The sequence below is a fragment of the Arvicola amphibius genome, chromosome 2 (genome assembly GCF_903992535.2).
Source record: "Arvicola amphibius chromosome 2, mArvAmp1.2, whole genome shotgun sequence".
NCBI lineage: Eukaryota > Metazoa > Chordata > Mammalia > Rodentia > Cricetidae > Arvicola > Arvicola amphibius.
In genome coordinates, this window is record NC_052048.2 from 123,972,681 (window position 1) to 123,997,478 (window position 24,798).

Below are 24,798 nucleotides of genomic sequence, written 5' to 3' on the forward strand. Positions count from 1 at the left end.
ATATGCAGCCCCATTTCTTATGAATTTGCTGCTGGTTCTTATTATGCATTACTTCTTCCTTGGGAGGACATTGTGGCATTTGTATGATGCTCTTAATGTGTTTTATTATTATTTAGTCATAATTTGCATAAATTAGAAGGTCCTCCCCTATTGTTTTCATAGAAGAAATTGTTTCCATGATGGAATCTGTGTCTTTCTTTGTGTGTGTGCTTTTTAGGGACTTAGCCTAGTTCCTGGATGAATGCATGGGTGTACGGAATACCGCCTTCTGTGAGTGATAGGGGAATGGGACACTAATAGGGAATTTTCAAGCTTGTTCTCTTTCCCTTATAAAAGCCTGCAGTCAGATGAAGAAACTGACAGCAATAAAGCAGTGGAACAGCTGACTAAAGACGGGAAAGAGCAAGCTGGAAGCAGGAAAAGGCAGTGGTTGAGTCTGGTGCTCAACTTTTTTTTTGCTGCCTCCTTTCTCCTCCCATGTGATGTATTAATGAAATGAAAGGAGCAAGTTCAGCTAGGTTCTTATGATATGACTGTGTGTGTGTGTGTGTGTACATTTGAGAGGAAAGAGAGATGGAGGGATAAAGGGAGGAAGGCAAAGAGAGAGTTGGGGAGGGAGGAGGAGAAGGAGGAAGAAGAGGGAGAGAGAGATGGGGAGGGGGGACCTAGGTAAGACAAAGCCAGGCTCAACTCTAAAGCTTAGGTAGTCGGCAGATATGTGTTAGTCTGGTTTCATTAATGTGACAAAATCCTGAGAAAACAATTTAAAAGGAGAAAATGTTTCTCTTGGCTTATATGTGAGTGCATGGTCCCCTGGCTCTGTTGCTTTGGGCTTGTGCATGTTGAGGCAGAACTTGATGGTGGGAAATGTCCGACTTACTAAAGAGATTTACCCTATGGAAGAGAGGAGACAGAAGGAGTGATTTAGGATAGGAGGGGCCTGGTACAAGATAATAGACAGCCAGGGGATATCTGAAGTCACCCACTTTCTATAATCAGACTTTACCTCCTAAGATTTCCCTCGTCTTTCAATAATGCCATTAAATTACACATCTACCGATGAATTGTCCCATTGATGAGGTCAAACTGCCATGATCCTATCACCTGTACAGAGAGTCCCTTATCTGAATACTAATGCTCTGTGGATTTAATGTGCGAGTCTCTGAGGGACATTCCAGAGCTAAATCAGAAGAGTACAGAGGAGAACAAGAACAGTGGAGGCATCCAGACATAGAACATGCCTTTGTCATTGGTTTTTACCCTGTAGAAATGGTTCAAGAACAGAGGAGTTTACCCAGGCATCTTGGTTGTTAGTTTAAAAGCAGGCATGGACCTGGGACTGATGTGGGTGTTCAGCTAAATTGGACTCTTTGAATCTTGGCTGTAGGTTGTTGGTCCAAGGGATACTATATGATAGGACAGAATAGATAGACGGGGGTCATAACAAGACTCCTCATGATAAACTAAGGCCTTTTAGTGCTTTTACTTCCTTGAAATATTATAGCTTTCTGTTTTGAACAAAAAGTGTCTCTTCTTTTTCTTGAATGTGTGCATGTGTGACGCTAGAAGATCAACTTTGGATGTCATTCTCCAGGCATTGTCCACCTTGTTCTTTGAGACAGAGTTGCTTGTTAGACAGGAGCTTCCCAAGTTGACCAGGCTGGCCAGGGAGCAAATACCAGGGTCGGCCTGTCTCTACCTCCTAAGTTCAGGGGCTACAATGGACATTACCATGCTGGTTTTATTTATTTATTTATTTTTAATTTAAATGTGGGTTCTAAGGATGGAACTAAGGTTGTTGTGCTCGCAAATACAGGCATCCACCGATCAAGCTGTCTCCCCAGCCTCTGTTTTATTCACCGACCTAGATTCTCAGGTTTCCAGTTGTGTTCAGATGCCCCTTGCCTCCCCATTCCACACCTGAGGCAGGTACTGCTTTATGTGGTTATGTCGCACATGGTTGTTTATTGAATGTGGTATGTTGTGCAGAGCGTTAGGATGCTGGCCTCTCTTAGCCTGTGAGAGCTGATTTGTCACCCTAGAACAAAGTACCTGCCAAGGCAAGAATGGTGACAGAGTGCTGCCATCTCTGTGGACAAAGTGGTTCTCAGCAACTCACAGAAGGGAAAGCTCCACTTGGGTTTTTTTTTTCTTTTTCTTATTTTTATTACTTTATAAATAATATCAATCAAAGTTCTCACTTCCTCCCCTCCTCCCACTTCCTTCCCACTCCTCCACATACCTCCCCCCTCCAGTACTGAGAGAAGACAAGGCACCCTGCCCTGTGGGAAGTCCAAGAACCTCCCTGCTCCATTCATGCTTAGGACAGTATGCATCCAAAGAGAATAGGATCCCAAAAAGCCAGTACATAGAGTAGAGACAAATCCTAGTACCATTATCATTGGCCCCTCAGTCTGCCCCTGGTGTAGGAGGGTTATCTGTCTATGTGTTACTTTCATTGGTTAATAAAGAAACTGCCTTGGCCTTTTGATAGGCCAGCTCTTAGGTGGGTGGAGTAGACAGAACAGAATTCTGGGAGGAAAAAAGAGCAGAGTTGGACAGATGCCACGAAGTTCTGGCCTGAGATGGATGGAGGTTAGAACCTTCCCAGTAAGCCATAACCCTGTGGTGATACACAGATTACTAGATATGGGTTAAAGTAAGATGTGAGACTTAGCCAAGAAGAGGCTAGATATAATGTGCCAGGCAGTGTTTAAATAAATTCAGTTTCTGTGTTATTATTTCGGGTAAAGCTAGCCAGGTGGCAGGACGTGGCCCGCTTACCTCATCACTATATACCCCAATTGTCAACCACATTTAGAGGGTCCAGTTTGATCCCATGCTCATTCAGTCCCAGTCCAGCTGGAGTTGGTGAGCTCCCATTAGCTCAGGCATACTGTCTCCATGGGTGAACCAACCCCTCATGGTCTTGACTTCCTTGCTCATATTCTCTTTCCTTTTGCTCTTCAACTGGACCTTGGGAACTCAGTCCAGTCTTTCGATGTGGGTCTCTGTCTTTTGTCTCCATCAGTTGCCAGACAAAGGTTCTCTCCGATCCCCTCAGCCCTGAAGCAGCCCACTTGGGTTTCTTTATAAGTAATCTTGGGGATACACATGGAAAAAGAGCTAGCTACAAATGCCACCTACTTGTATGGGAAGCAAAGAAAAAGACCAAAATTATGTGTGATGCTGCCACTGTAGGGAGCATGCCACCAGTGTCATAGTTCCCGAGAAAATAAAGGAAAAATTTACAAAGAATAAACACATGGTGGAAAATACAGAGAAACAAGATCCAGGGACAAAGAGAACAAATCTAGACTTCTACACAAAAGGATGAATCCCAAGACAAGCTGCTAGTGAGGATGGTGCAATTTATTTAATATTGAAGAGAAAGAGAGAAGCAATGGAATTTACTATTTCGGGATAGATCTACTTGTATATAAGTATCTACATGGACTAGAAGGTTAGGTAGCACCAGTGATAATTCCTTCCAAGAAGAAGAAAGAAGAGAAGAAGGGGCAAAAAGATAGAGGTGGGAGAGGGGAGAGAAAGAAAGAGAAAGAGTAGAAGAGAAGAAAGGTAAGAGAGAAGAGGAGAGAGAAATTTTAAGTTTTCAATAGATCAGTAATAAAGTAAATCCTCTTTATTTATCAACTGAAAACATTGGAATGTGAATCTCCCTATGCAGAAGGTGGTGAGAGGACATCCTGACCTAAATGGTTTCAACAGAATTTAACATAAAGAACTTTTGGCACAGTTATGAGGCTATAATTTAAAATGCATCAAAGGTGCATAACATGGGGCTATAAACAGGCAATAGCATCTAGAAACAATTCCTTTTGCATTCTTGTAAATTTGCATCTGTAAAGTACTTTAAGGCAATGCACCAAAAGTTAACCAAGAGCTCATTGAGTTGGATAAATATAATGATTTAGCTAATTCTATTTTCAATAGAATCACTTTTGGTGACCTAGGAAAAATCAGGAAATAAATGATTATTTTTTTTTATTTTAGGCCTGAATCCCAAATTGGTTCTGATTGTGATGGACACCTCTTCTGTGAAAGGTTTTCTGATGTTCAGGTGTGCAGCCATGAGGGAAAAGTACTCAGTGAGTTAGAGGGGACACAATAATATATAGTTTTGAAAGCAGCCAGCATTTTCAGAAGTAAACATTTCCATTCAATAATGCTCAGAAAACTGGACTCCATGCTGATTTGATTGCCAGAGCAAAACAAAAAGAAAAGAAAAAGAAAAAAGAAAGCTCCAAAGATACCGTGGGAAACAGTCTTTGATTTCTGTAAAATATGAGGTGATCGAGATAAGCTATTGTGTGATCTTAGATTTCTGCCCTGTGGAAGGTTGTGGGTGAGCATCAGTAAAAGCTGTGCTTCATCAGTAAATGATCTCAAGGGTTAATAGCTTTGCTTGTGAGTATACGTACAGTGTGTATCACTCATTTTAAGTCAATGGTTACCAGAACAACAAAACATTAAACAAATGCTTCCCAGGTCAGAAACTAGTCCACAGTTTCACTCATTCTCCAAGGAAGTCTTTCTGTCCTCATTCATTTCCTTTCCTTCAAAGAATTCTGAAGGAATCTCTGATCCTGTTGCTAATTCTGTGTTTTGTAGAAACTTTCAAATCCATTTAACACCATTCAGATAACATCAGACCTTATCATCTCAAGCCAGTATTGTTCTCTAAGCTATTCCCCATCATTCCCCAGGGTGTTGAGCCAAGACATTTTCCACTGAGGCCTTTAACTACAAATACCTTCTCATGGAGTTTCTGGCATTGACTATCACTAGTCACTGTAAGGATTATCACAAAATTATTTCTGTTTAAACTTCTTGTTGGATTCTGGCTTTTAAAGAATGAGGTCTTTGCATAACATTTAAAATATTGTTTTGAGATTATAATATTACATAATTTCTTCTCTCCACTCCTCTGTATCTCTCCCTATTCCCTTTCAAATTTGTGGCCCCCCTTTTAAAATTAATTATTGTTACACACATACACACACACACACTCTCTCTCTCTCTCTCCTCTCTCTCTCTCTCTCTCTTTCTTTTATGCTCAGTCTGTTCTTTGTATGTATATTTCAGAGCAGACCATTTCTCACTGGAGACCAATTAGAGTGCTCTCCCTAAGGAAAGATTACTTCTATCTCAGCATTCCTTTTGAGACTTACATTCACATTCTCAATTTTGTTTTAAGTTCCCTAAATGTCAAACTCACAACTCATTCACAATGAGTCTCATGTATCAGCTCATACATAACAATTAATTAGTTAACTAATTAATATTTAATAAATGATTATTATGTGACCAAATTGTTATGGGAGAATAGGCACCAGTCATTTATTAAATGATCTGGATTTAATTCTCAGCTTTTCTGTTGTTTTATAAAACTAAGAAAGTTACTTTATAATCTAAGACATGTGTACCAGGTGAGACCTATCCTAGAATAGGCTCAGATTCAAAAGTAATTTACTATTCTGGCCACTAGAAAATATGTTAATGAGACTATGCTAATGGTTTGGTGAGAACGTATTAGTGGTTTGGTGAGATCAGAGGTGAACAACTCTAAGAATCTCACTATATACAATTCTGTTTTTTTTTTTTTTTTTTCTCTTGGAAGAAAAGGATTTCTTTTGCTGGCCAGTTTTCCATTTTAGTGTTGAGGAAAGACTTCAGAGCGCCCCCTGGCGACATTTGTCAGCTCTGTGGAGACTGGCTTTGCTCACTTTTTCTTTCTTTCTCTCTCTCTCTCTCTCTCTCTCTCTCTCTCTCTCTCTCTTCCTTTCCTTCTCCCTCCCTTTCTTTTTCCCTCCCTCTCTCCCTCCCTCTCTCCCTTCCTCTCTCTCCCTCCCTCTCTCCCTCTCTTCCTTCCTTCTTTTCCTCTTTTCTCTTTCTCCCTTCGTCCCTCCCTCCCTTCCTTTCCTAATCTTGCAGTCTTCTTCTGTGTGAAAATAAATAAGTATTTATTGTGAAATATTCTCATTTCAACATGTGGTTAACAAAAGATTACTAATATGATCTTCTATCTTTTATTGAAAATATATTTTTTCCTCACATAATATATCCTGATTACAATTCCCCTCCCTCTTTTTCTCCCAGTTTCTTCCCATATCCCTTTCCATGCCACCTGGATCCAACCCTTTTCTATCTCTCATTAGAAAACAAACGTGTTTCTAAGGGATAATAATAAAATAAAATGCAAAAAAATTAAACAAAAATGAACAGGTAAGAATTGAGAAAAACAAGCAAACAGAAGAAAAAGAGTCCAAGAGAAGGCACAAGAAACAGAGACCTACTTGTTTGAAACACTCATGAATTCTGAAGAAAACCTAAACCAGAAGCACACACGTATATGCATATACATATATACATATACATACATATGCACACATATTTATGCAAAGGACCTATAGGGTAATAAAAGAGAAGAAAAAAAAGATAAATAAAAATTAAAAAATAATATAAATATTAAAAAGGAAAAGGAAACAGCCATGACATGACACCATGGTGCTTTCAGTTTCTTTCTGTTGACTATCTATTGCTGGGTATGCAGCCCACCCTTAAGGGCAGTTTGTTTCCCATGTGAGACTCCTTTGGAGAAAACTAAATATTCATTTTTAAGTGGTTATCAACTGCAGATAGCTTTTGGTTTAGGGATAGGGTTATTTGTTTACTCTTTTGACTCTAGGACCCCATCTTGTGCAGACTCATGCAAGCCCTGTCTGGGCATGCCGCCTCAGTCTCTGTGAGTTCATATGTGTGCTGATCATGTTGATTTAGAAGCTCTCGTCTGTTTGGTGTCCTCCAACCCCTCTGGCTCTTACACTCTTTCTCCTCCACCTCCATAGGGTACCCTGATTCCTACGGGGAGGGATTTGATGGAGATTTAGGCCTATTTAGGTTGGAGTGCTCCAAGTTCTCTTACTTTCTAAACAGATGTCTAGCTCTGTATTTGTTCCCATCTGCCGCAGGAGGAAAGTTCTTTGATGAAGGCTGATCAAGATACTGATCTTTGAGTATAGAAAAATGTCATTAGGAGGCATTTTATTGCTGTTTTTACTGTTGTGTATTATATCTGAAGTCCCTATGCTATCTAGTCTCAGGTTACCCAAGCATTGTTGGCTGTGTTTCATCTCCTGGAGTAGACCTCAAGTCAAATCAATATTGATTGATTATTTCCACAAATTTTGTCACCATTGCACCAGTATTTCTTGCAGGCAGGATGTCATTGTAGATCAAAGGGTTTGTGGTTGGGTTGGCCTTTAAGTTTCTACTTGGTAAATGCAGAGTACCTTCCTACCTTCCTGTGCCAATGATATGAGAATGTGGGGGTGAAGGTCTTCTGTAGGCACTAGTTCAGCTTCTCCATGTTCAGGGAGCTGTGAAAGTATTGTTTTCAGCAATGGGGCTTTGTGGTCAGTTTGTGGAGAGCAACCTTTATATTGGTAACAACCTGAGTTGTTTGGTGGTTTTCATGGGACCCCTCTGGACAACAATTCTGTGCTGTGATTACCATTCTGTGTGCTGTGATTACCATTAAGGAATAAAGAAACTGCCTTGGCCTATTGATAGGGCAGAACTTAGGTAGGTGGGGACTGGAGTGAATGCTGGGAAAAAGAAGGGTGGAGTCAGAGAGACACCATGGATCTGCTGCTGGAGACAGATGTTCTGAAACTTTGCTGGTAGGCCACAACCTCGTGGTGATACACAAATTAATGGAGACTGGTTAAATTAAGATGTAAGAGTTAACGGATAAGAAGCTAGAGATAATGGGCCAAGCCGTGATTTAATAAATACAGTTTTGTGTGATTTTTTTTTTAGTCTAAGCTAGCCAGGTGGCTGGGAAACAAACAAGCGACCTCCTCCAACAATATCTTATTGGGTTTCTGTCTCTCCCATTATTTGGTGCCTTTATTTATGTATATGTATGTATTTTAGAAAACCTCTTCTATATTAAGTTTCCATACTACCTCTCAAATGGACCTTAATCTTAGTGTTTTTTTCCATATTCCCTCCCTTGCCCTTCTCTTCTCTTCCCTTCCTGTCAGTCACCCTCCATCCATCTATAGCTTTCTATTACTCTAGTTCTCTTTCCTAGGAAAATGTATCTGTCCCGACTAGATTTTTACTCTATATCAATCCTCTGTGGTTTTTTCAAATTGTAGCTTTGTTAACATTGGCTTGAGAGCTAATATTCACATCTAAGTGAATACACATGAAATTTGTCATGTTACTCACTCAGGATGATTTTTTTCCCTTGAGTTCCTTCTATTTATCTGTGGATTTCACTTGTTTAATGGCAGCAACTTTTTCATTTAAACTTTTTATAAAATTTTTATTAATTCTTTGATAATTTCATACAATGTCTTGAACTAATTACCCTTTATCTACTCTTCCATACTTTTTTCCCAATTTTGAGATTTATCTTTTCCCCCCTCTATGAAATATTTATGCATAGAATCTGATTTCTTTGGGGGAGCATTCTGGAAAAATGCTGGGCCATCAGGAAAGTCATGTCTTCAGGGTAAACAGAGATCACCTGTATTCACTTGAAATACTTCGAAGTTAAACTTTTACAATTAATCATTTATCATGTCTATCTATCTATCTATCTATCATCTATCATCTATCATTTTTCTGTCTGTCTGTCTGTCTGTTTGTCTGTCTGTCTGCCTGTCTATCTCTATTGTTTGTATTGCTTAGATTTTGCCAATTTGATATAAACTAGAAAGTAACCCAGGAAGAGGAAACCTGAACTGATGAATTGCCTCCATTAGACTGGCCTGTGGGCATGTCTACATGGTGTTTTCTTGATTAAGGTCTGATATGCAGCCCATTGTGGTTGGTGCCACTCCTAGCAGGTATTTCCCTGAGTTGTATAAGAAAGCATGCTAAGTAAACCTTATAGAAGGTTTACTCATGGGAGTAAACCTTTTAGAAGTGTTCTTCCATGGTTTCTCTTGATTCTGCCTCCAAGTCCTTGCCTTTAGTTCTTGTTCTGACTTCCCCCTTTCTTTCACTGACACATTGTGACCTGGAAGTTGTAAGACAAACCATTCATCTCCTCTCCAAGCTGGTTTTAGTTAGTGTCTTATCATGCCAAAAAGCAAACTCGGACTCTCTCTCTTTCTGGTGTGTGTGCGTGTGCATGTGTCTGTGCATGTGTATGACAGTACAGAAGCAATTGTGTGGTATTCAAAGGAACAGTTTGCAGGAGTTAGTCCCCTTCCTTTACTGTGTGGGTTTGGGGTATCAAAATCAGGTTGTCAAGCTCAGCAGCAAGTGCCTTTATCTATCCCACTGAGTTATCTTGCCAACTCCAGGACTATTATCAATTTATTTATCATTTTTTGCTTTGTCCTACAATGCACTATAGATTAAAGATGCTTTAGTAGACAGAAGTTAAGATGGGTGAGGGAGGAAGATGAGAACCACACATTTTCACGTTGTGTCAGTCTTCACAGTTATTAGAAATGAACAAGAAATGGGGCCCCATGTTTCCTGGCAGCTAGCAATAAAACAGAAATTGGTCTGAGACATAGTTTTAATATCCAGGGAGAATAATCATACCAATTTTGGTGAGAAACAAATGCTTCAGTTGGTTAACATTTAAGCTAAATTTTACATGGGAATTCTCGGATGGCAGCAGACGATGTTCTTAATACCACATGCAGCTGTGAGACGCCAGCTTTGATCCTCAGGAGTGACAGGGCATTACTTTACATAACCCCATCTCAAGGGCGGACATAATACGGGACAACTGTATACTTTCCTGAGGGATCAACTTGATTTGAGACCAAACTAAAAAAAATGAAGCAAAAAAAAACCCCAAAAACAAAACCCAAAACAAAAAACAACCCAAAACCAAAAAAAAAAACCAAACCTGTTTATCAAAAGATGTTTCATAAATAGCCCCCTTTTTAAACAGACACCAGAACTAAGGGATAAATCTTAGCTCATGCTTGCATTTTTCTTGAGCCCACAGGATTATTCTTAATAGTTTAGGATATGTTATTTGATTCATATTACACTGAATTATTCTTTTCTTCATCACCACCACCAAACTCACCCAATTTTCAGAGAAAATTATTCTAATCCCTGCCATAATACTCCTCTGGTTGTTTACAGATGAACATGAGTTTAACCAGCAGTTGAAAGTGAGACCCGAGTTCATTACTCTTTAGAAGAGAACATTTGGCAATCACTAAGGATGTATCTATTTCTCATTCCCAGGGAGATCTGAGTGTCCTCCTTTGTCTCCTCCTTGTTCTTAGCCTCTCTGTGTCTGTGGATTGTAGCATGAATATCAGTTTATAAGTGTGTACATATCATGCTTGTCTTTCTGGGTCTGGGCAACCTCACTCAGAATGATTTTTTTCTAGTTCTATCCATTTGCCTGCAAACTTCATGATGTCATATTTTAACAGCTGAATAATACTCCACTATATAAATGTACTACAGTTTCTTTATACAGTCTCCTGTTGAGTGGCAGGTAGGTTGCTTCTGGTTTTGGCTACTATGAATGAAGCTGCTATGAACATAGTTGAACAAGTGTCATTCTGGTAAGATGGAACATCCTTTGGGTATTTGCCGAGGAGTGGTACAGTTGGGTCTTGGGGGTAGATTGATTCCCAGTTTCCTGAGTCACCACCATATTAATTTCCAAAGTGGCTGTCAATTTACACTCCCAACAGCATTGGAGTAATGATCCCCTTGTTTCACATCCTTGCCAATATGAGCTGTCACTTGTGTGTTTGATCTTAGCCATTCTGACAGGTGTAAGATGGAAACTCGATGTTGCTTTGATTTTCATTTCCCTGATGGCTAAGGCTGTTGAACACTTAAGTGTTTCACAATCTTTTGAAATTCCTCTGTTGAGGAATTTCTGTTTAGGTACATACCTCATTTTTAAATTGGATTGCTTGGTTTATCGCTGCCTAGTTTCTTTCTTCCTTCCTTCCTTCCTTCCTTCCTTCCTTCCTTCCTTCCTTCCTTTCTTCCTCTTTTTTACTGTTGCATTATGATTTAGTCTAATTGCACACACACACATACACACACACACACACAACTCTGAAACCACAACTTCTCCAGATTTCAGCTGTGCATCGTTACATTTAGCTATACAGTAGATTTTACATCATGATCAGTTTGGAATCCCATGCAAGACCTCAAGTTATCAAATGATATTAATTTTTAAACCTTGGTTGAATGTTTTCATTCTGAAGATCAAAGACACTTTTTTATGGGCAACTGAAGAGTTACAATACCACACCAGTGCTGACTTACCCTGCTAGTGTCATGATCCCGAGCCGGCTTCAACTCTTAAAAATAGCTAAATCTGTTAGGTGACAGCCAAAGGAAAAGAAGTTACTCACTAATCCAGTGCCTCTCAGTTATGTTTCTGACAAAGAAAGAACTGGGTAACCAACTGCTTTTCCAGTGATAACAATGGTAACAGCGGGTTTGCTCAACTGACTACACACAATTCTGCTAGTATTTTATTAATCCAAAAGCACTTTACAAGAAAATGTTAGTATGACTTCCAATAGGAATGCTATACTTGGACTTGATACCAAGCTTACAGATTTGAGTGTGCAAGGAAAAACAGGCTTTTGAGTTAAACAACAATTTGTAACTAATACTTTAGTCCTAAGGATTCTCACAAACATTACAAATGGCAGCATGAAGAAGAAATCTTACACAGTAAGTAACTCAGAGGATCAGCTCTACCACGTACCCTTAAACGGACTGGTAATGTAATCTTCCATTTCGAGATCATGGGTTCAAGAACCAAAGCTCAAATTCCCACACTCTGACGAGGCCCACCAGCTCCCTCAGGGATCTGCTTCCGCAGCTGCGCTGACATCAATGAAAATCTCGATATCTAGTTTCTTGAGTGTGGTGAAGATCTGTTTTGTTCTGTAGGCTGCCATTTTGCCCTATTGACAGCTTTTCAGTTTCATGAGGTCCTATTTATTAATCGTCAATCTTATCTTAGAGCCTGTGCTACTGTGTTCTGTTCAGGAAGTTGTCTCCTATGACAATGAGTTCAAGGCTATTCCCCAGTCTTCTATCAGGTTCAGTGTATCTGGTTTACGCTGAGGGCTTTAATGCACTCGTACTTGAGTTTTGTTGCAGGTGATAGATGTTGATCTGTTTGCAGACATCCAGTTAGACCAGCTCATTTGTTGTTCCTTTATTGTAGAGGATTGTTTTAGCTAACTTGGTTTTCTTTTGTTTTTGTTTTTTTATATGAAGTTGGGTATTGTTCTTTCAAGGTATGTAAAGAATTGTACTGAAATTTTGATGGGGATTGATTTGAATCTGTAGATTGCTTTTGATAAGATGACTGTTTTTTTTTTTTTTTTTTTTTTTTTTTTTACTATGCTAATCCTGCTGATTCATGACCACGGTAGATAGTTCCATCTTCTGATATCTTCTTCAATTTATTTCCTCAAAGACTCAAAATTATCTCATGTGTAGGCTGGGGATGGATGATGGAGGAGAGTTATCTGTCTATGTTACTTTCATTGGTTAATTAATAAAGAAAACTGCCTTGGCCCTTTAAGAGACAGAAAATTAGGTAGGCGGAGTAGACAGAACAGAATTGGCGCCCAACGTGGGGCTCGAACCCACGACCCTGAGATTAAGAGTCTCATGCTCTACTGACTGAGCCAATCTGTAGAAGGAAGCGGCCGGGCTGCGTCCCGCCACCCGGCCGCCAGCTAGCTTTACACCCGAAATAATTACTTGGAACCTGTATTCTTTTAAACACTGCCTGGCCCATAGTTTCAGCCTCTTATTGGTTAATTCTCACATCTTCCTTTAACCCATATTTAGTAATCTGTGTAGCACCACGAGGTGTGGCTTACCAGGAGAGATCTTAACCTGCGTCCATCTCGGAGAGGAGAAGCATGGAGACTCACTATGGCGACTGCCTGAAGCGTCTCCCCAACTCTACTTCCTTGTTCCCTACTCCATCAGATGGAGACAAGAGGGAATGGAGGAAGCATAGAGGGAGAGAGTACTAGGAAAGATGACTGGAATTGGAATTGGGGGGTATTTTGGGGGTAATGTGGAAACCCACTGCAATGAAAACTCCCTGGATTTTATGAGGGTGACCCCAGCAATGACTCCTAGTAATGGAGGATATTGAGCCTGAACCAACCATTTTCTGTAACCACACATGACTTCCAGTGGTGAAACTGGGACCTTGACCCCAGTCACAAAATCTTTGACCTACAATTTGTCTGCAAGATGTTTTGAGATAACAGGGGGTGCAGATTTTGTGGGAGTGACTAGTTAATAACTGGTCCAACTTGATGCCTAATGCCGTGAGAGGGAGCCAACACCTGATACTGCCAGAGGTTGGATAGCCTAGAGACACAGGCTAGAACCAAACAGGACCAGCAGGATAAACAAAAATTTCAGTGAAATGATTCCTAGTGGTATTCTGCTACACTCATAGACCAGAGCCTAGCCCAGTTGTCATCAGAGAGGTTCCATCCAGCAACTGATGGGAGCAGATGCAGAGATTCACAACCAAACTCTAGGCAGAGCTTGGGGAAGTCACACAGAAGAGGGGGAAGAATTGTAGGGGCCAGAGAAGTCAAGAATACTGCCAGAATATGGCCCACAGCATGTATTAAACAGGGCTCACAGGGGTTCAAAGAGACTGAAGTAGCAATGATCACAGAGCCTGTATGGGTCTGATCTAGGTCCTCTGAATATGTTACAGTGCTGTAGCTCGGTGTTCTTGTGAGACTCCCAACAATGGGAGTGGGGGTTGTCCCTAACTCTTTTACCTGCTTTTGGAAGCCTTTTCCTCCTACTGGATTGTGTCATCCAGCCTTGATATTAGGGTGTATACCTAGTCTTATTATAACTTGTCATTCCATGTTAGGTTGGTATCCTTGGGAGGCCTGTTCTTTTCCGAAGGGAAATGGAAGAGTGAATCTGGGGAGAGGGGAGTTACTGGGAGAACTGGAGGGAGGGGAACTATGTATTCAGCTACGCTCCCTGTGTAGTTTGAATGTGACTGGCCCACAAAATCTTGTACGGAGTGGCACTGTTAGGAGGTGTGGCTTTGTTGGAAGGAGGTAGGGCCTTCTTGGAGGAAGTATGTCATTGTGGGGGTGGGCTTTTGAGGTTTCCCATGCTCAGGATACCACTGAATGTCTCAGTTGACCTCCTGTGGCCTATAAGACGTAGGACTCTCAGCTAAGTCTCTAGCACCACATCTGCCTGCATGCTGTCATGTTCCCCACCATGATGATAATGCACTGAACCTCTGAAACTGTAATAGAGCCACCCTAATTAAATATTTTCCTTATAGGAGTTGTCATGGTCATGATGTCTCTTCACAGCAATAAAAATCCCTAAGACACTCCCTTTAATTTCCATATTCTTCCCAAACACAGCAGAGGGTACAGCATCCAGTGGGCTTTGGTACCCACAGAATGTTTTAAATTTAAGAAGTGAGATAAGAAAAAATATTCCTTGATATACAGTTCCTCTTCAAGTAGAAACAAAACAACTTCCACCTCATGAATCAGCTAGGAATTGGATTTAACTGAAATATCAAATATTAGATACAGTTGTGTACTTACTTAAAACAGTTAATTCCCTCTCATATGCAGTGAGCTGAGCATCTAGGTGTAAACTACCCTAAGCTGACAGAAGAGACCCAAGGCCAGGTCAAAGGCTTGGATATTTTTCCTGGCTCATTGGATTAATTCTATCATCCAGGAATCACCTCTATTGGTAACAGGTCTCTGGTGTCCTGCTATTACCCCTAGAACAAGGTGCCTGCATCTTCTTTGTAAGCAGGGACAGGATAACAAGATGGTGAAGTTTTTTATTTTGACCACACTAGGCTGGGGGTGTGATTCAGCAGTAAGCCACTTGGGTAGTGAGTGTGAAAAAAGAACCAGATTGTGGGAGCCACAAGGCTTCAGAGGACACTGGACAACTCAGGATCAGTCCCGGTTGCGATGTGCTCCATTTAAGAAATTAGGGGTTTGCTGCTGAGGAAGAAGGAAGAGAGAAGAGGCTAGCCTAGGAGCTGTGGCCCTCCTGTAAAAGATGCAGGATGCTGGGTTTATTAGGATTTGCAGTTCCTCTTGACTACAGCTTCGGGAGATTCTTTTTTCCATCCAATTTCTGTGATTTTCCCACTAGCCTACTCTCTTTGTGTTGTGTCTACTCTTGACCTTATTTAGATAAAAATAAATCTCAGTTTTTATAGAAAATCTAAAAGAAAAAATCCATTTGTATCTCACTTCTTTTATTTCTATATTTCAACAAATAATTCTCAGAGTGCTTATAACAGTATTTAAAGATGCTGCCGCCCATTACTTTCTGGAGGGTAACCTGTGCCCCAACCCACATTTGTGGGCTTAGCCCTCTTGTCATTAAAAACTAAAGATTTTTCTAGCCACATATGAAGTTACCACATTATTTTTTTCTTTTCTCTTTTGGTTGCTGGTTTTGGTTTGGCCATAATTTTTTATATTAGGTTAAAACTACATATTTTAAAAACTCTTTTGCCAAACTCAACTATGACTTCACACGGAGCCTCTTTCATGAAAAAGAAAAGAGGCAGAATCACAGTTATTTTCAGCTTCAAAATTTTAGCCCAAGATGCAGGGTTCTTGATGCTTCTAAAGTTAAACACTAAAGGAAATTGTATCCTGCAAGTCATGGGGTGATTAGAGAACATTTTGGGGTCTCCCTGCTTACTCTTTCTGCACTGCTAAAAATAGATTCTCTTGGAACTCCTTCCCCTCTCTTCCTCATCTTGAAAAATGGCTTGCTCACTGAACATAAAAATTCTTTACAGATGCATAGATCTTTAGAATTTTCCATCACCTGCCAGAGACGTTTAACTCTATCCATTTGTTATCCTTTTAACATTATTACTGGAAGATGTGTGATTTTTTCAATAAGGGCAAAAGGAAACAGAAGCCCACAACTTTAGCATAAGTTTCACATTTGCTTTTTTCATCCAGCACCATATTTAATTTGAACTAAGATGCATCAGTATTTTATTTAGCACTAAGAAAAGAGTGCTTCCAATTAAAATCCGAGGCTACGCTGACTATAATTTATATCCTGACTTCCTAGCTGTTGACACACCAAATATATACCTTTTAGGATCGAGAAAATATAATGTATTTCTACACCAGTGCATATTTTGTTTGCAGTTATAAGTTATGAGGTTCTTTTTATTTTTCATTTAAACTGTAAAACAGAAACAGTTCTCATATTTCCATATTAACTTTATAATTGCCATTTTAATGGTAGCAACAATTTCCATCAATATGGTATTCTGCAATTTATAAAGTTATTTTGCTCTTGTGTGCTTAAGGATTTTCTAGGTGTTTGAAAATGAATATCTTATGGAAGTAATTTTTTATACTATTGGATAATTTGTTTATCTTAAATCCTAGGAGAAGCATTTTTTTTCCTGAATCAAAATTCACGACAATTTGCTGTTTTTCTGGGCTGAACTGATTTCCAATGGCACCAGTAGTAAATGAGTGTGTCCCAATTTTACAGTAACTGTTCCAAACACTGGAAGCTATTAGGAGAACCTTGGCTTTTATTATTATTTCAAAATACATTTTAAAATGTTGCTCTAATTTATATGAAGTTTCAAGAATGAACACTTTTTTTTCTGGTGCTAATTTCAAAAGAATCTCTTCATTTAAAGCCTCCTTTCCCAATCAATTTTAGTTTTAGAATCTCTAATCTACTTCCATTTGTTTCTGGGACAGTGTAAAAATAGTTATACTGTTAATGGAATAGAAAAAAATGCTAAATCTTGTGTAGGTGTGGGAGGGCAGACCCTTGAGGTGGGAAAGCAAGAGAACTGGCCCCGCCCCTCCCTCACCACTGCCAGAGTTGATTTATCCAGGGCAATGCTGGAGAGCTGGTGCTAAGGACAGAGAACTGTTGGGCTGACAAACCCTGCAGCTGTCCTGACCTAGAACCACGTTATGACTTGGCCTTTCCCAGCATCCACCCTATTTATGATCTGCTGGAGCACGGTGAAGGAACCTGACCCACAGACCCAAAGCTGAAGGATCTCCACAGCACAGGAAACAACAGGCTCTCCAAGAAGACTTCCAGTGAGGGTTCAGCATGGATAGTGTAATAAAAACCAGAGGCCTTGAAACAGACCAGTGACGCTTTGCAGTGGACACGGACAAGTAAAGATGCATGAACAAGGGGGTTTGACTCACTGTGTCACACTGCAGCTTCCATGATGAGATGTTTAAATTTTCCTCCTTAAATTTTGTTTTATTTTTGAGGTGGGTACAAAGGTAGATGTGAAGGATGGGGAAATGAAAGGGAACAACATACATGATGTAAAAGACACAAAGAATAAATAAAAGGAAAGGAAAAAGGGATGAAAATACATTCTAAGACTCTATAGTGGTAGAATGAGGCAGTGGTGGAAGCAGACATTGTGGCCCTTTATTGAATGGAAAATCTGGGAATTCCTGAATCTTTAATCCTACTACATCTTTATTGAGTCCAGTGTTTACTTTTTCTTTTTTTGGTGGGGCTCATATGTCAAAGGATATAGAAGCTTCTGGTGTCAGACCTGTTGTATTTAGTAAAATTGACTTTATTGAGGTATAATTAATATTTAAATGTTAGTTTTATTTAGTTTGTCCAGTTTGAGTTTGGACAATGCTTATGTCCACCAAAGCACAACCATAAACAAAGAAAGAGACATGAGTATCTCTGTATTAGATATTTTTCTCATTACTATGGCAAAATGCCTGTACAAAAGCAATTTGTTGAAGGAAGTATTTGCTTTGGATTACAGTGGAGGGGATTGGAAGAATGTGAGGTGGCTAGCTGGTCACATTACATCCTTAGCCAGGAAGCAGTGGTGATAAGTTCACTTTCTTAATATTTAGTCTGGTACCTCAGGCCATGGAATGGCTCTGTATACATAAAGAGTGGTTTCTTTCGCCTCAATTAAACCTCTCACAGACATGCCCAAATATCTGAATCCTGGTTACTTTTAGCTGTCAACTGGAAACAACCTACAACCTGGGAAGAAAACCTCAGTTGAGGAAATGCTTACATTGCTTTGCCCATTAGACATACCTATGAAGGATTGTCTTGACTGTTAAGTGATATAGGAGGGCCCATCCCTTTGTGGGCAGCACCATTCCTTATGCAAGTGGCCTCAACTGTATAACAGAGCGAGCTTAACATAAACCTACCTGCAAACCTTCAAGTGGTATCCTCTATGGTTCCTGACACATTCTTTTGGCTGAGGAGTAAGTTCCTTGGTTGGAGGTAATTCTGTGTTAAATGTGTTTGTTTAAACAAGCAGTGTGGATGAATTTGTTGCTCTCTGCTCTTAACTGTGGATGTGATATGATTAACCTCTTGAGTTTCTGATTTCACTTCACCTTGATGACAGACTATAAGCTGGGACAGTAAGACGAACCAATCCTTTCCTTCCTTAAGTTGCGTTGGGTCTCAGTGTTTTATCATACTAATAGAACTGACAATGGCATAGTATCTTCTGGATGAGGACAGAGTCGGTCAAAGTGACAATAAAGACTGACCATCAAAATCCCCCAAAGCATTTTTTATCCTTTTGATGTGTTTACTTCTTTAATTGTAAGGAAACTTTACAGTACCACATAACACCACAAAGTACTACCACTAACATACCAATGGAAGGTACAAAATTTTCAGCAAATCGTAGAGTTTTACAAAAGCCAACATGCTGTGTCACAGATATTAAGATGGATTCATCCTGTAAGCCTGAAAATTTGTTCCAATTGAAGGACATCTTTCTTTGTCACTGGGCATCACCATTGTATTCTCTGCCTTTATGAGTTTGTGTATATATGTGGTGATGTGACTCAGAGAGCAATCTTGTTTGAGACAGGGGCTCATGAAGGCTCATTGATAAGCAAGACAGCTTAACTGGCCAGCTAGTAAGTCAAGGAGCTTCTGGTCTCTGCTTGCCTCACAGTGGGAGGATGAATATGTGGCATATACCCTTATTTATTTATTTATCTATCTATCTATCTACCTATCTATCTATCTATCTATTGTTTATATATCTGTCTGTCTGTCTGTCTGTCTGTCTGTTTGCTTTGTTTTGCTCTTTTTGGGTTCTGAGGATCAAACTCAGACCATCTAAGTGGGTTGCTGACTAAGTCCTCATCCCTGTCCCATATGCCACCTTGTTGTTACCCATTTATACAGATCTTTATATATTCATCTGCATACTTAGTAGACATTTGGACAGTTTACATATCTCAGCTAGAGTGAGTAAAGTTGCTTAGGAGTGCAGATACAGTGCAGAGATCCTGACTTAAAAGTTCCAATAGATGGGATTAGTATTTCATATGGTAGCTCCCTTTTTAATGTTTGAAGAGCCTCTTCCTGTCATTTTCCCTTCCAGCTCTTCCATCTTTCACAACCACAGACAGTGTAGGTTCTTTACACCTGCTTGTTATATGTGCTAACACTTGCTATACTCTTGTTTTTATTTTGCTGGTAGTCCAAATTCTGTCACTTAATTAGCTGTATAGCGCTAGAGAAATGACTTGAAATTCTATTTAAATTAAGTAGGATGTTAATCCACACCTAGCAGGGTATTAAAGATAAGTGAATGTGTGAAACCTGCTTCCCTTGGGCCCACCTGTACAGCCACCCACACATTCCTCTCTGTGCTTCTCTAGAAGCAAAAGCAGGGTGAGGCAGGGTATCACCTATGGGGTTCCATCTGTACCCAGCCATTGTGGATTAGCGTGTTTGCTGCATACGATATACATTACTTAATGATGTCTTATTCTAAGTAAGTCGGTAATGCATTATATTAATAGTGACATTTTCTTCATCAAAGTAAAAGGTCTTGAGGAAAATCCATTTGTTTAAATCTGCAGGACAAAACAAAGCCACTGGTTAGACAAAGGTTGTACGAGTGATCAAGCTATAAATACCTATTGCTTTTCTCATCACAAAGTAATCCATGTTTGCAATAGGCAGAGTACACTGCTTCCTCTCTCTCCTTCCTCCATGGGGGCTAAAGAGGCCCATGTTCCCAGAACCTGTCTCTGTGTTCCATTTCGTGCCAACACCAATTAAAGTTCTAAGCAACTGACCTTAAAACGGGGAATTCCTCCTGGGTTATCCAACTGTACCCACGCAATTGACCCTTACTGGTGAGCAAAAATGCTATAAAAAGAGACTCCTGTTGCTTTATAAGTCATGGTTTATGGTGCCACTAGTAGATTTGGCATTGAACTTTAAAAAAAAGCCCCAGTGATTGTGTACTATCCACCAGCTACTAAATGTTTTATGTACATTATCTTATTAAACTCTCAAGGATCTCCTCGAAAGCAAGTGGGGATGGAGGTTTGGGGGTTGGTGGTGTCCTTACCTGTGCTTATAGGGTCTGGGTCTTAATTCCACAGGGAGTGGTGATGACACATGGTTACTGAGTGGTAGAAAAGTCTCAACCCCTGCAGCCTGGGTCTGGCCAGGACGTCTGAACATTGTACTGTGCTGTCTGCTGAGGACTGGTTACTTAAACAGGGAGCAGGATGAGAAATTATGGAACTTGTCCTGTGTAAAGAAGTGTTGTGGAATAATTTTTTTGTACACTATGAAGATGCATCTTTGTCAAGGCACCTTCTTATTAGTTTAATAAAAAAAACTAAATGGACATTAATTAGGCAAAAGGTATAATGTGGACAGCCAGAGAGAGAGGATGCTGGGAAGAAGAACGTTGCCAGTCAGGTGAAGAGGAAGCAGAATAGGAAGTACAGAGAAAAGGCAACCAAGCCATATAAATAACATAGATTAAAATACATGGGTTAATTTAGGCAATAAGAACTACTTAGGAATAAGTCAAAGTTATCGGCCGAGCCTCACAATTAATGAGAAGCCTCCATGTGGTTATTCAGGAGCTAGCAGGAAGGACAGAAAAATTTGCCTACAAAGGATTTAGAATTGAACAACAGCATTCTCTCCAACTGCCTGTGTCCACCCAGTTATTGGTTTTATGTAAGATAGATAAGAAGTACAAGGAAGATTAAGTTAGAAAGTTCCATGCCAGTCTAAATATGCCATTCCTGCTCTATTTAATATTAAACTCTTCTATAACTTACATTATTTTAACATTTGCCCAAAATATGTTTCTGCAACATCATGTTTCCTTGCATTGTGATATTGTATCACAATATAACAGACTTCAATATAACAGACTTCCAAGTATCAAAAGCAAAACCCAACCAACCAACAATAAAAAATAGGGAGAAAATGGGGTTGTGCTGGCTAGTTTTTATGTCAACTTGATGGGCTAAGTGTCATCTGGAAAGGGAGAAACTCACAAGAGAAAATGCCCTCATCAGGCTAGTCTATATGCAAGCCTGTCAGGCATTTTCTTAGTGATTGATTTGAAAGGGCCAGTCCCGTTATGGGTGATAGTAACTACTCTTGGGCAAGTATTCCTGGGGTGTATAGGAAGCAGGCCCAGCAAGCCATAGGGAGCAAGCCAGTCATCATCATTCCTATGGCCTTTACATCAGTCCCTACCTCTGGATTTTGCCTTGAGTTCTTCCCGACTTCCCTCAGTGACAGAGTGTGACCCAAGTGTTGTAAGCAGAAATAGATGCTTTCCCAGTCTTGGTGTTTTGTCATAGCAATAGAAACCCTAAGAGAGTTGGCAATGCCTTCAGAATGCTTCCCAAACTGGAAAAATGCTATGTAAACATTAAACGTCCTTTTGGAACATATTTTTTAAAATTAGAATTCTTTCTATACAAATATTCCTGTGTACATTTATATGCTACAACTAAGAAGTCTGATGTACTGTTTTTTTTAATCTTTGTTTCCGTCGTGCACATTCCTTTGTGAGTAGAATTGAATTCCCACTAAGAACGGAACTTCATTTGTTAGCACCTGGTGCCATTGTTCTGAAAGGCAGATATTTTCCCCCATGGTGGAAAATGTTTCCTACACTAATGTTTAATTGTAGGTGCATGTTCAGAATGTGTGTGCTGCCTTTATTATAATTAAAGATAAGATTAACCCGCGTGTTGGAATTTCCTCTAACAACTACTGGAAACGTTTTTGTGTTAATTTCACTGAAGTCAGGGTGAGAGTAATGGGTAATTATTTTCTGTTGACATTCTTTCCCATTAGATTGAATGTGCATTTGGGGGCTGAGCTGTCAGGTTTGATTTCAGCTTCGTTTTCATGTAGAGTTGGCACATTGAAATTATTTTCCCATTATTATTGTTTAATGTGTGCTCTTTCTGAGGGAGTAGAAGCAATATTTGGCCATTTGTCAATCATATCCACACAGTTTGGACACATATATGAGAGATGCAGATGATGCCACGTAAGCCAGCTGTTTTAGTCTAATTTATCTGGTTACATAAAACCCCTGGTTTTGCCTCCTTCCTTATAACTGATTTAAGTTAAATAATTTAATGCAAATCTATATAGTGCTAATGTTGTGGACCCAAAGTCATTTTATTTGTTTATACAAATGAATCTGCTCATTTATTTTTAATGCCAGGCTGCTATTTATTTTGCACTGACTCTCTGGCATGCATCTAGGTAGTTTAGAATATAATATCATCTGGTCTTTTTATAGCTATCTTAAAATTTGAAGTTCTGAATCACATGAAGAAATTATTAACATAATTAGTAATTCATAATGAGACTTTCCAAACTTTCACTTTATAGACTGTTTAATAATAGTGTTTTCTGTCTGTTATTCATTCTCAGACTTTTTTGTTTGCCATTAGTGACCACTGAGACATAGTACAAGGTTTGGAATCTCTAGATCCCAACAATCTGCATCAGATAATGGTGTAGGAGGTTCTTCTGTCTATGTGTTGCTTTCATTGGTTAATAAAGGAACTGCTTTGGGCCTATAGCAGAGCTATTGGAGATCAGAGCAAGATGGGGAAAACTAAACGGAATGCTGGGAAGAAGAGGTGGAGAGAGACACTATGGAGTTGCGCCAGAGTCAGCCATGCTGGAACTATACTGGTAGGCCATGACTTCATGGTGATATACAGATTAATAGAAATGAGTTAAATTAAGATGTAAGAGTTAGCCAATAAGAAGCTGGAGCTAATGGGACAAGCAGTGTTTTAATTAGTATAGTTTCTGTGTGATTATTTCAATTTTGGGCAGCTAGGACAAACAAGTGGCTGAGTTTGGTCATTATTTAATATGCTTTGAGAAAACTATTGAATGTATTTGACCAGTACATCTCATATAAATATGGTAGCATAGAATATTTACTTGACTATGGATATATGAGCTGTGTAGTTAGAAGATTATACTTTGGGATACCTGGCACCTGAGTACTCATAGTTTTAAGCCCAAGGCCCAACTCTGGGAGCATCCCAACCAGTTAAGTTCAGGCACTCTCCAAAACAAACAGAATAATGAATGGTGCAAAATAAGAAAGGACTTTCTTCAGTATAGCTCTATTGGAATACCAGTGGACTAACATCACCAATTCTGTCTTTAGGGTTGCTGACATGAGCTCCAAAATTATCTATGGAGGGATGGAAAAAGCATGCAAAGCTCACCAATCTTCAGTGAACTGTGGTCTGGGTGATCATTATCTCAGGGGTTATCAGGCAAGCCTTTGTCTGCCATGTGGAAATTGTCACCTTAGAGAGAACTTGGACTCTTGTCTCAAGATGTTTATCTATCAGACCTGTTTTTCCTTGAATCCAAGTTGACTGAAGGCATAGTAGACAGGTACAAAATGGAAACAGAGAGGCCAGGTTCTTATCCTGCTTTCCACTACCCACTGGGTGTCTTCAGGCATTAGTCAGTGTTTCTGTAAGAGCACTGTCTATATTCTTCAATCAGGATGGCAGTTGTATCAGAGTAATTTCAAATGTTAACATTTAGATGAACAACATTGGAACCAATGTGGGCGAGAAGGATCACAGAGATGTGCAGCTAGCTGACTAACTCTGAACGTTTGCATATGAGTGTCTGGAGGGATTATTTGAGAGATGGTCATGTGGGGAGAGGTGCTGTGTAGGAGTGAATGTGGTAGATGTTTTAAGAAGGTTGAATTTTGGAATTGGTGGGATGTTCAGTAGACAGATGGGGGCACAGATCGACAGAAAAAGGCGAAAGAGATCATTTCTAGATTCCCTTTCTTTTTCAGAAGTTGGAGTTTAGTAGCTGTCAGAATGGTGAGGCTGTTGCCTTTAAATATTGTTGACTGTGACTCACAGTAAGAAAATACATTTCATATCACGACAGTACACATATGCATGTATGCATATATGGATATTTTTACAGTGGATCACACAGATTCATATATAACACTCATATAAACTTAATTTTCCTCAAAACTTTATCCTTATTACATTTAGTGTATTTTGATAGTATTAAACTCATTTAGGGAAACTTCTTTTATTAAAGTGGCAGTCAAGGCTGATTTGACTTCGAACTAAGCTTTCAATCATCCACAGCAGTTGATGACCATTGTGTATAGATGAGGTTCCACACATTCATCCTTACTGTCACATCTCTGCTCAGTATAGGAAAAGGAGAGTCAAAACACCTGGTGGGATTTCTTTTTTTCTTTTTCTTTTTTTTTTTTTTTGGTTTTTCGAGACAGGGTTTCTCTGCAGCTTTTTTAGAGCCTGTCCTGGAACTAGCTCTTGTAGACCATGCTGGCCTCGAACTCACAAAGATCCGCCTGCCTCTGCCTCCTGAGTGCTGGGATTAAAGGCGTGC